The sequence below is a fragment of the Dama dama genome, chromosome 18, assembly GCF_033118175.1.
Source record: "Dama dama isolate Ldn47 chromosome 18, ASM3311817v1, whole genome shotgun sequence".
Taxonomy (NCBI): Eukaryota; Metazoa; Chordata; class Mammalia; order Artiodactyla; family Cervidae; genus Dama; species Dama dama.
Genome location: NC_083698.1, coordinates 39836367 through 39849961, shown reverse-complemented (window position 1 = coordinate 39849961; position 13595 = coordinate 39836367). Strand labels below are relative to the sequence as shown.

General features: G+C 35.8%; 1 protein-coding gene and 1 pseudogene across 3 annotated transcripts in view; one reads left to right on the top strand and one right to left on the bottom strand.

Annotated features, from left to right (window-relative positions):
* Positions 1–13595, bottom strand: part of MAGI2 (membrane associated guanylate kinase, WW and PDZ domain containing 2) — a 1418975-nt gene that overhangs the window by 1171119 nt on the left and 234261 nt on the right. The gene's annotated exons all lie outside the window — the stretch shown is intronic.
* On the top strand, positions 11809–13151 carry LOC133072794 (transcription factor BTF3-like; annotated as a pseudogene).

Below are 13595 nucleotides of genomic sequence, written 5' to 3'. Positions count from 1 at the left end.
CAAAACAATCTAATCATTTAATGGAACAGTTACTGGTTCTGCCAAGAGCTCACCTAAATGATCCCATTAGCTTCTGAAAACATTATATTTGGCATTTAGTTTTCCTTTTACTTCACAGAATTTAGAATTTTAAAATAGATAATGAAATCTCTCTCAATGACTATCAAGAATTGTTACAAAGTGACCCCTATGCTCTTGATTGATTGCATTTTGTATTTTGTCAGCGTTCTTTCTTCACTGCAAATTTTAAATTTGGTTATAAAAAGCAAAGATATGTGTTTACCTTTTAAGATGCCTCAGGGAAAAAGAATGACAAATGAATGAGACACAGATTGAAGCCGTTAGTGTTCATTTTTAGAATGCTTTATATTTCAGTGCCTTCACATTGGCAAAGCTTAATTCAAGATAATTTCACATTTTTCCTTGTGCTCAGCTTACAAGAATCTAAATACTGTTACCTTCATAGGCTATTCAGACACTAGAAATCTTGAAATTTTTAGCTGCAGGGCTTCTAACTCTAAAAACATTTAGCCCCTGAATTTATATTTTTCATTGTCTACACATTCCTATACAAGGCTGATGAGACTGACAGAGATTTGCTGCTGCTGTTTTTGTTCCTTAGTCACTAAGTTCTGTTAGATTCTTTGCGACCCCATGGACTGCAGCCCACAAGGCTCCTCTGTCCATGGGATTCTGCAGGCAAGAATACCAGAGTGGGTTGCCATTTCCTTCTCCAGGGGATCTTCCTGACTCAGAGATCAAACCCAATTCTGTGTTGGCAGGCAGATTCTTACCCTGGAGCTACTAGGGAAGCCCTGATGGTGACTTGAGGGTTTGTATATACCACATACAACTATTTGTCTTGTTTTATATTCACAACACTCATAATGATTTTAAAAAAAGAATCAATAGTGCCTGTATAATCAAAATGATTTCCCCCATCTGTTTCTACATTCTCCTCTCCTGGGCTTCCCAGTGCTAACGGCAGTGTCCCTTTTGCCAGAGACGAAACTCAAAAGCTAAACCAACATATTCACAACACCTATTTTGAACTCACATTTGTGTCTATTTCTATCCTATCCTCATCCCCTGGTGACTCAGACAGTAAAGAATCCGCCTGCAATGTGGGAGACCTGGGTTCAGTCCCCGGGGTGGGAAGATATCCTGGAGAAGGGCACAGCAGCCTTCTCCAGTATTCTTGCCTGGAGAATCTCCATGGACAGAGGAGCCTGGTGGGCTACAGTCCATGGGCTAGCAAAGAGTCAGATATGACTAAGTGACCAAGCACAGCACATCCTCATCATGGTGGTGATATGGTGGGAGGGGAGAGCGGGGTCAGGGGTGGGGGCGGGGGTGGGGAGGCTGTGTTGTCTTCATAAGTCACTACCTTAATCTGGCAGAGCTGGGCTCCTCTGATACATACATACATCTCATCTATGTCATAAACAGGCTTAGTCAATGAAGTAAGAGAAAATTATACCTGAGGGAGAAAAGCAGATCACTGGAGAGAAAAAAAAAAGACAATATTTTATGTAAAACTGATGTTACAGTAAAGTCAGTTCTCCATTTACCATCACTGAAGTTTCTAATGACCCAGACACATAAACGATAACCTCTCCTGTCCTCCCCTACTAATACACACACACACAGACAGAAACACATTCACTCAGAAACCCAGCATCCTTAATGCTGTTTCCATGGTAACAATTGTAAAATAAAAAATGGGGCTTTTAGAGAACCTCTTGGTTGGCAAGTCAAATGAGGAGAGAAGCTATTATCAGCAAGAATAACAAAAGACAGCTGATCCTACAACTGATGTTTAGAGCTGCCTAAACAAGTCTAGATGACCCCAAAACAACCTCCACCATGCTGCAGAGAGAGGTCATTTCCTCCTGTCAAATTATTCAAAATTTTACTAGGCTGAAATTAGTGTGTGTCAACAAGCATCCTCTCATTAAAATACCTGAAAAATTCTGAACACAGTATGAAATTAATAGCCATTCACACACATAACTGTGTGAATTATTTCATTGCAGACACTGCTTTTCTTCTAAGAGACACTTGACAAAGAAGGTTCACCTGAAAAGATCTGAGTTTTGACTGAGTGGAATGTAATGGGAGGCACGGGGCCTGACATTATCCTGGAGCTAAAAGATCCCCCGTGAGTGGTGAGGTGTGGAGAGTGCTGTGAGGAATCTGGGAAGAAGAGGGGCCCGGCACACATTTGCAGGTAGATGTGTTTCCTCATGGGCTTCCCTGGTGGTGCTAGTGGTAACGAATTCACCTACCAATGTAGGAAACATGAGAGACTCCGGGAAGATCCCCTGGAGAAGGGAATGGCAACCCTCTCCAGTATTCTTGCCTGGAGAATCCCATGGACAGAGGAGCCTGGTGGGCCATGGTCCATAACGTTGTATGAGGTGTTTCCTCATAGAAAGAAAGATTCATGCAGAATGATTAGTTTTGGACTGTAAAAACCTGATGAAGATAAATATTAGACTATAATTAAACATTTAAAATTAATATCATATCAATAGTCTTTTAAAATTGTATTAATAGATTGTAGAAACTTAGACTTGGTAGAGCCACTTGGTAGCTCAGCAAGATTATGAAGCTAAGGATCCACTATAAAGTAAAACAAATCATTTAAAATTTTCTATCTTAAGTATATCAAACATTTTCTTAGCTATTGTCATATCACCTTCTAAAAGAAAAAAAGTGCTTTAAAATTATTTTTCTTATTAGATATGAATTCTGAGAAACCAAAATTAATTTTATAAATTTTCTTTGGTTTTTAAGATGGTGAAGGAAATGAAGTGAAGAAAGGGGTGCTTTCCCTCATTCTCCTTTCAGTCTGAGAATTAACTATATACAGCCACAGCATATGCCTAAATTATTAAAGCATTGTGTGCTCAGTCATTCAGTCATGTCAGACTCTTTGCGACCCTGTGGACTGTAGCCTACCAGGCTCCTCTATCCATGGGATTTCCCAGACAAGAACACTGGAGTGGGTTGCCATTTCCTTCTTTCTCCAGGGGATCTTCCCAACCCAGTGATCAAACCTGCATCTTCTGCACTGTCAGGCAGCTTCTTTACCAGCTGGTAAGCTCAATATAAAATGACTGCTTTCTAATCATGAATAATTTCTATAACTTCACAAAGAACAGAGCAGATTTAACTTATTTTTAAATTAGAAAATAATTTCTATGTATTATTCTTCATAAAAAATGTGAATTGTTAACAAGTGTTACACCACCTATACCTGGGGAGGGCTGACATTTATGAAGCACATGCTATTTGCCAAGCCTTGTGCTATGCAATTTCACTTACTACTCAGAGCACATCTATGAACAGAGATACAGCAGGAAACCAGGGACAGAGAGGGGTTTGTAGTGGGTAACACATTGGTGCGGTCGTTGTTATCACTTTACATCAAGGGCTACTTGAGGTAGGAACTAAATGTCTTAACTTAATTTTTACTGTTTCTTGAGTGAAATTGATAATTGATTTCAATGAGTAGCTTTGATGAGAAAGGTCATGTTAATAATGGTCATGTAAAAAATATGAAGAGATTAGAGATTTCATCACAGACTTTTAAAGTTCTTTAAAATTTACTATCCCCTTAGCAGTGAGAGTTAGAAAGAAATGAGGAAACTAGTAACAGACGGGAAAAAGAAAAAAACAATAAGCATCATGCAAGTGGTGAAGAAAAGTACTTTAAAACCCTTCAAGATTAATTTATAGTTCATTAAAAGATGTCATATTATTTTGAAATTAAATAATTATTTTAAATGGAGAAGAGACAGCAACTCATTAAGATCAATTCTCCTGAAACTCATAGGTTTATATTATTTAGAACATATAATCTTCATTAATGAAGTCTTCTGATCTATGAATGCACACACATACCACTATAAAAATAATAATATACATCTGAACAGTTTGCTTCTTAGATTGCCTCCCAGAGGAAAGCCTAGTACCTCATCATTGAGTTACTCAAGTTTCTCAGGTTGAATCATTAATTTGCTGGATTAAATGGATCCTGGACCATGAAATGCATGCCATGTCATCCTTCATTTGCTCCTCATGGAATCTCTGCCTGATATGCTTTGATAGAAGAGGAAAAATAAAAACACTCTATATGTAAGTTTGGTGCCTTATTTTCAACTCCTAGGTAAGCAGTTATATAAACAGTGGTCCCTTTGTCCCTTCCTAAGACTTGGTACTTGCTTAAAGGGCAAGTCTGAAATAAACTGCAGTTCTATGCCAAGTCCTAAAGCCCCACAGTAACATCAGGGTGGGAAAACTAAGTTGATGACATGTATAAGATTAAATTACAGCAAACTTTATAATACTCTTCTGTGGTGGGTCAGAAGCTATTTTAGAAACTCATGCATTGAGTATATGCATTGGTATATACCTATATACTACATGGCGTCTATGATCATGAATAATTAATTTACAAAATTATTGATAATATTAAGGCAAACTCAAAAGTAGAAATAATTGGGAAAATTAAACCAGCATGATAAAATATCATTCATTGGGTTATACTGACAGCAGACAATACACCTACTCAGAATTAATCAACAAGGAAGGCAATTTGAAGAAAAAGTAATGAGTTGAATTCAAATTTCCAAAGTGTCTGTTTTTACATCTTTAAATAGGGACAGATACAATCAATCCCTAGGTTTTTTTCCAAGCTGACCCTTCTTGCTGTCTGTCTGATAACATGGGAAATAAAATCCACAGGAGATCAGAACAGTGTGGCCAGGTGTTCTAAGAGACTTTGTGGAGGAAAGCCTTGTGCTGTGTTCTGAAGTATAGATACTTACATAGGTGGATTGTGGATATAGGACAGCAAATAAGGTGTTAAGGGTGAGTTTGGCATGGAAGGAACCAAGTTTTTTAGTACTAAAAAGCAAATATTTTAGGCAGGCACAATCATACTGTGGAAGGCTTGAATTCAAGCCTAATCATATGGTTTTTGTTTTTTTCTCTACAAATAATGATGAGTCATTGAAAGTTTAATGCACGGTGTTTTATAAATATATATTTTATGAAGCTTAATTTTGTAGCTATTTTAGAATGAATCAAAGTATGCAAGACAAGGATAAGATTCCAGGCATAAAATGGCTAAGGTCTGAAATGGGGTATTAGCAGTGGAAATACAAACGACGAATTACTTCAAAGCAAAAAAAAATCCATTTGGCAGTATGTGATAAATATAAAAACACTAATGGTTCCATATCAAGTGCATTTTCCCCCAGTGTTCAAAATTAGGAACATTATCTATCTATGCTAAAGCTCTATTAATGAGAATAGGACAATTTTTAAATATAAAATAGCCCACCCACTTTTTAAAAGAGTGTAATATGAAACTATGAATGAATTGAAGCTATCAAGTACAACATACAAAAAACATGCAGTTTTGTTTTAAAACAATTTAGTTGAAGACATGCAAACCAAATTAATATCCAAGGAAAAGACATAGTTCTTTTGTAACCTCATACTGAATAGCAAGGTACACAATGGCATAAATTTATTGAACTATTTAGTTATCTAAAAAATATTTTGGTAGCAAGTGTCAACATTACTGAAATCCAGAATTTAACAGTTTGAAAACAATAATATATTTAAAAGGTCAGAATGGTTTTCAAATGAAGCAGTATTTTGCTAAAGTATTTATAAACTCTGAAGAAGTAAAAATAAGAGAATCACTGAGTCATACACTTGGAAAGGTCAAGGATGATAAATTATATTACAGGAGATTTTCTTAAGATATCTAGTTTACCCTTGTCTTTCAATGCAATAATTCACTAAGGGCTTTCCTGGTGACTCAGTGGTAAAGAATCCGCCTGCCAATGCAGGAGACATGGGTTCGATCCCTGGTTCAGGAAGATCCCATATGCTGCAGAGCAGCTAAGCCTGTAGACCACAACTATTGAGCCTGCGCTCTAGAGCCCTGGAGCTGCAACTACTGAGCCCACGTACCGCAACTACTGAAGCCTGTGTGCCTAGAGTTCATGCTCTGCAATGAGAGAAACCACCACACTGAGAAGACTGCACACCACAACTAGAGAGTAGCCCCTGCTCGCTGCATCTAGAGAAAAGCCCGTGCAGCAATGAAGACCCAGCATAGCCGAAATATAAAGAGAAAACTATAAAAAATGTTTTATTTTAAATCATTGTTGACAGATGGTCATAGAGATCCTGCATAACGAAAACCAGTCTCTTACACTGGACAGTTCTAATAATTAGGTCCACTTAATTTTCTCCCCAAACTGTCTCCCTCAATATCTGTATAATAGTCCATTCTGGTGGACTATAATAGTCCATTCTGGTGGACTATTATTCTTCCTAATACATGATAGACCTTCCATATTCTAAATTTATCTTTACTAAGGATTTTGTTAGAGAAAACATTTATGTCCAATTCTTTATTATAAAGGAAAATATTTTACTATAATTCTTTCCATGAGAAAGCACAACCAAAAATGAGGGAGAATGTATGTCTACACTTTATATGTTTCATGGATATTATTTAATTTTCCATCAAAACAGATGATAGATCCTGGCTTTCATTTTTGAATGGATTTTTAAAGCACTGTTGTAAGTTCATTATCAATCTTAGAAATTTATTTGAATGCTTTATTTTTTCTTTGATATTTTTAGTTACGCAAGCTTAATTTCCAACTTTCCAATCAGTTAATATTTCATTGATTATATATACACAATTATATACACTGTGTAACTCTAGGGAGGAAATATTTAGTGACCACCAGCAATACTCTAAGGACATTTTATATGTTGTTTCATTAATCCTCTCAAAATTCTAATGAGGTAGATATTATGATCTAAATTTTACAGACAAGGAATTTGAGTCTGCAGAGGTCAAACAATTTATCATAGATTATCACAGTAATATGATTATCATAGTAATAAGTGGCAGCTCTGACAGGCACAGAATCCCTATTCTTTCTGTCACAGCAGATGCATATGATAATGGCACCTACCTCATAGGGTTATTAGGAGAATTAAACAAGTTGTTGGTCCCTGGTGCTAGTGCTTGGCCATCTTAAGAAAGCACCTGCTTAGCTCTGCATAGTAAAGGTCTTCTTCCTAGTGAAATCTAGTTAGCACAGACCATGATCCCAGGGAGTGGGCCATCTAATTCTTTAGAAAGTGTTATCAGTAAACATGCTTTTTTTTTCCCCACCTGCACAGTATCCTGGGATTGTAACTGGAAGTCTTGGGTATACTCTGCCAGGAATAGGTCCTATGGTAGCATCCTGGACTAAGAATCCTAAAATGTCCACCAGGCTACCCTGTCCCTGGGATTCTCCAGGCAAGAACACTGGAGTGGGTTGCCATTTCCTTCTCCAATGCATGAAAGTGAAAAGTGAAAGTGAAGTCGCTCAGTCGTGTCTGACTCTTAGCGACCCCATGGACTGCAGCCCACCAGGCTCCTCCATCCATGGGATTTTCCAGGCAAGAGAACTGGAGTGGGGTGCCATTGCCTTCTCCGTCTCACCTTGCTACTGTAACAGCAAATTGTGAGTAGCTCATGTGGTTTCACACTTCTGTCAGCTACATCAAAATATTCCATGCAGGACCTATCAATCCCATTCCAAGATATTTATCTAATAGAAATGATTTCTAGAGAAATTAAGACAACATAGATCCACACAAAAACATGTACAGAAATGTTTAAAGTGCTTTATCCATAATCTCCAAGACTAGAAACAACCAAAATAGTTATTAACTGGAGAATGAATCAATAAGCAGAGTAAATCCATGCCATGGAATATGTAGCAAGAAAAGGGAATGAGCTGCAGATGCATGCAACCACATGAATGACTCTCAAGTGTGTTATGCAGAACGAAAGAAGACAGATCTAAAAGACTACATACTATATTGCTTTATTTATATGGTATTCTAGAAAAGGCAAAATTATAGGGATAAAACCAGGTCAGTGATCACTAAAGACTGACATAGGGGTAAGGAATTGGCTATAAAGGGGCAAAAGGGAAATTTATGAGTTACCAAAAGTTCTAGATTTTAACTGTGGTGATAGTTATATAACTATCATTCACAGGACTGAATGTCTGAAAGGAATGTTCTGTAACTTGTACCTTAATAGACCTAAAACTTAAAAATCACATATCTTTCAATTTTGTCCAATTCATTTGCTTTTTGAATAATCTTTTTCATTTTTGGACAACTCTTGCCCATCCTTTAAATCTGAGCTTTAAGTACACATTCCCTTGAAGAAATTATCCCTGAACTCCCACACTAGGCAATCTGGGTTTTTCTACACACTGTGCATGTATTTGTCTCTTTAGATGTATAATAATACAATACCACTGCAATGTCAGCTGCTTAATGGGAAAAAAAAAAAAAACCCCCAAAACAAAGTCTTATTCATCTTTACATCCCCAGGGATTCAATACAATATAAGAACTCAAGAAATATTTTTTACTCTAACTAAAATTACGTTTGAAACTTTGCTGCTTCTAAAATAATTGTGGAAATTATAGAATGTACTTGATTTAACTCAAGTCTATCTGACTCTTGCATAAAGTTTGCTTGCATACTATAAATAGAATAATAAACTTATTACTACACATTTTTTTTTCTTATAATACAATCCTTTAAAACATTTACACAGATATAATTATAGGGCTGTTCTAGTCTGGTTTATTTGCAAATCTTTGCTGGCAAAATATCTGTTGGATGTATGCTAAATACAGTAGAATAAAACATCTCTGAAGTTGTAAAATATATTATTTACAGCAGCTAGTGTTTTATTAGTTCTTTTGCTTTTATTATATTTTGAGCAACTTTTTAATCTCAATTTATGCATATGTGTGCATATAAAATGATAATGCTCTCTGGACCAAGGCAACTGATAACTCTCATTGGTCAAAGGCACATTTAGAGGATGAGAATAATCCATGCAAATTAAACTGCTCAACTGAGCCTGTTTTGTAACATTCCAAATTGCTTACTCTATCTTCTTTCCTGAGACACAAAACAAATTTTATGGCCTGATTGTGATGCAGTGCTGTTGGGGAAATAGTTATTATGAGATAATTATATCCCAACAGAATTTGAGGCACTTGGCTGCTCTTGGTATAGAATGTCACCTAAGGGGTGAGATTTCCATAACCACTTTTATTCTAGCAGATCTGTTATTCTGATTCACAACCTGTTCTGTTTTCAGGCATTAAGTTTATGAAATGATGTCTATCAATCAAAAGAAAAATTAACAGAAAAGTGGAAATTCAAGTTGAACTAAGATTGTGAATTTAATGCCTAAAATTTATATTAATTCTCAGTTAAAAAAAATGAAAGAATACATTTCTGTCAATAGACAGAGTTTATAGAGTGAGAAGAAGAGACAGATCCTGCAATGATTATACCATCATGAGAGTCACAATCTCAAATTACAACATCATCAGTCCCTTCATTATAGAGTGGTAGATAGGGACCAGAGCTATTGCAGCACTGAAAGGAAATATTTAGGCACTCTAATGCCCATTGCATGTAAATGATGTAAGTTACATATTTGATTTCCCCAAATGTATAATTTCACCTAGTAATAATGATCACTGAAAATTATAAAAGCCATAACAAAGAGTATGAAAAATGATTCATCATGAAAACTACCAAGAGATATAAAGCTTTGGAATAAAAATGAACTTTAAAATAAAATAAAAATAAACATTGAAAGAAAATAGGTTGAGCCATTTTGTTCACTGGGTTTAGATCCTTTCCTTTTTTCTCCCTCCCTCACTTCCTTCCTTCCTATTTCAGTGATCAGGAATCAATGATGAAGTCATAAACAATCTCCTTTATCTCAAATACACTCCCAGCTAATAGTATTATAGAGAAATTCCATTTTAGTTTTAAAACAGATAGAGTAACACATACTTTTCTAAAAATGTATCCAAGTCTTACATGAAAACACTGCTTTGGAATCTCATTACAAATAAATCAAATAATTAGTAAATATTTAATTTAAAAGTGACCAGTAGTTAATTCTTTTATAACGGCTATTTTATTTTTAAGTCTCAAACAGTATTAGGAATGTTCTTTCATCTCTGAAATGGCTGTGAGGAAATGAAATTCTACTAAAGAAAGTAAAAATTTTGAAAAACATTTATTTTTGCACTTAAAAGGGTCAATATATAATCAGTTGGTTAAGTATCCAATTTCAGAGTTCAAATGCAAGCTGGTTCTAAAAATAGTTAGCAATAAATAGTACGAGTGTTCTTTCATGCAACTGTAAATTGCTGTCTATTATCAATAAGCTGTTATGGACAAAACCTCCAAAAAGTGGAATGGGTCATAAACAAAAAATAAATGCATACAAAGTGGTTGGTTCTGCATGACTCATTTGAGGATGAAGAATGATACCCCTCCCCCATAATGTGATTTCTTTTCACCATGTATTGTGTTGTCCTACTCTCAATATATTTCATGGCAGCAACATTTAATGGTGCAATGAAAATGCAAACACTTAATTCTTTCTGCCAAGTACTCATGACATAAATCACATCACACATAAAACAAAGCTTGGCAAGCCATTTTCTATGTAGCTAGTAATATTCAATTTTTGTTATTATATACTCTTTATTGTCCTTATTTTTAGCTCATTCTTTAGCACATGATATATTACTCCAGTGATGAAAATATGAATACAATATGATGTAACTTCTTTCTTTGATGTATATACCTGTTTTTATTTTTGGTAAGAACAAACATAATTGCAAGCGACATCTGACATACAGCTCTTAACTACTAGCTTACAGATTACAAGTAAATTAGAAAAGAGATTTGAATCTCTTTTTATTTCTGATAGAAAATAAAAAAAATAAAATCCAAATTATTTAGCAGTGCTTTTTTTAAAAAAATCAAAACTCTAACTAGATAATAATTTTCTTCTTGACTTCTCTCCCCTTATTCTTCCTATCACCTTTCCCAGTCTAATATTCTAGACCTTGTCACAAAATGCTGTTTCACTCCCTGTGATACAATTATATCATGTGTGTCTTAAGTCGCTTCAGTTGTGTCTGATTCTGTGTAGCCTATCTGTGGCAAGGATACTCCAGTATTCTTCTCCAGGCAAGAATAATGGAGTGGGTTGCCATCCCTCCTCTAGGGGATCTTCCCCATCCAGGGATCGAACCCATTTCTCATGTTTCCTTCATTGGCAGGAGGGTTCTTTGCCACTAACGCCACCTGGAAAGCTCTAACTATATCATATGTTAGGGAATCAGGACCACTGAAGTAAACAAAAATTTGTGCTTAATGTGGCCACGGTAAATCTGTACCAGTTACAGCCTCTTCGTAGAAATGTTAGGAAATACATTGCAGGGATTATCTTATTTTAGGAAAAATAAGGAAAAGAGAATTACCGTCAAGGATGTTTATCTAGTATAAGTAACATTTTAAGAACAAACAATTTACTCTGCATTCATCAATAATTGTCAATGTGCAAAAGAATGCTTCATGTGCTATGCTGAGAGAGAGAGAGTTAATAATAAACGTTCCCTTGCCCATCTTGTGTGAGACTGGCAAATATGATGCAAGTGCCTACTTCCAACAATGAAACAGATTACATGCAGCAAGAAAACAGTAGTACAGAATTACAAGCTATCTTGCTATGATATTTGTAGTTGTGTTTATACAGGTAAAGCCTGCTGAACTGATTTTACTTAGTTTCTTTCAGGACAAAAGTTTCTTGGGGACCCAATAGTGGTTACATCAAGGTCTGAGAAGATTCATTCCTACTTCCTTTGCATCATTCTAGATCTAAGCAGAAAGAAAGAATCCCAGATTGTCACCGGACCTTAAATCAGACTGACATTTGTAAGAGGTTGAGGGACAACAGATGGGTGCCATTGTTTCATTCTGTGTCCACGTCACACTAGAAAATAAACTTCTGTTTAAAAGTCTTGGCAATTAATGCTGTTTATTTTCCATGTGGCTTAAAAAACTAGATGAGCTCTTTCTATTAATATTTCTTGTGAGAACTGTTATAGATTTGAGACAAGGCTTTTCAGGGAGTATATGACTATGATTTTTTTGAGCCAAACATAAAACTTGCATCCTAGATTAGTACTAAACAAAGGAAAAGTAAAAAGCAGAAAAATCATTTACTGTTTGTGTGGCTTATCCATAGTTTTCTTCAAAAATACCTCTATCATCTGTTTCTGGCATGGTATCTCACTATCTTCAAAGTCAAGGAATTTGCCTTACTCCTCTCCCCTTGGCTATCTATAAAAGACCATATATGCTTCTAAGAAAATAAAAGAATAAAATAGAGTGATTAACAGTGAAAAATAAAGAGTATACCATTTTGATTCACTATCTTTCCCCTAACCTCCAAGGGGTCGGCACAGAAAAGGAAAAAAACTGAGTTAAAAACACTTTTAGATTTTGAGTCCCCACGTGTGTGTGCCTCATCTCAGCTGGTCTGCCTGAGACCACCTGAGTGCCAATCCTAGTCCCCGTGCGGCCCCATTTCTGCTCCAACAAGATGAAAGAAGCTATCATGAACCAGGGGAAACTTGCCAAATTGCAGGCACGACTGTGCATTGTTTGGAAAGGAACTGCTCACAGAAAGAAGAAGGTGGTTCTTACAAATGCCACAGAAAATAACAAAAAGCTTCAGTTCTCTTTAAAGAAGTTAGGGGTAAACAACACCTCATTTGAAGAAATGACTATGTTCACCAATCAAGAACAGTGAGCCACACTAACAATCTGAAAGTTCAGGCATCTCTGGCAGCAAACACTTTCACCATTATAGGCCATCCTGAGACAAAGCAGATGGCAGAAATGCTACCCAAGATCTTATATAAACTTATCGCAGACAGTCTGACCAAGAGACTGACTTAGACTTAAGGAGACTGACTGAAGCCCTCCCCAAAAAATCTGTGGATGGAAAAGTACCACTTGCTACTGGAGAAGACGATGATGATGAAGTTCTAGATCTTGACAAGAATTTTGACAAGGCTTTCAAGAATGGAGCAAACTGAATTGAGTCAACTGCTGAAGAAGATAAATCTTGAAGAAGTTATTAGGAGTTGCTATTTTATATTATCACTGCTTTTTTTTATCACTGCTTTTGAAAATTTTGTTTATGGATCTGATAAAATCTAGGTCTTTAATATTTTTAAGCCCAAGCCCCTGGACACTGCAGATTTCTTCAGTTTTTGCTTATATACAATTCATTCTTTGCAGCCAATTAAGCTAAAGAAGTCTGGGGCAAAGGTCTGAAACAAAGATTCATAAATTCTTTGCCTAGTTAAAAAATGTTTTTCTAGATTGGCATCAGTGCTGATCCAGAAAAAAACTGGGACCCTTTCTCATACTAGTTACTTTTCCAAAACTTAATATAATAAGCATAGAAGAAAACAATAATTTAAAAGTTATTTCTATCATTGCAAATTTCTGTTATCGAGACGGTCATTCATATGAATCAGTGTTTAATACAATTGACCAAGTATCAGATTCTGGGCTCCAGCTGCAGAGAGAGGTAACTGAATTCTTAAATATGCCTGTCTGCAGTTCTTGATGTGACTTTT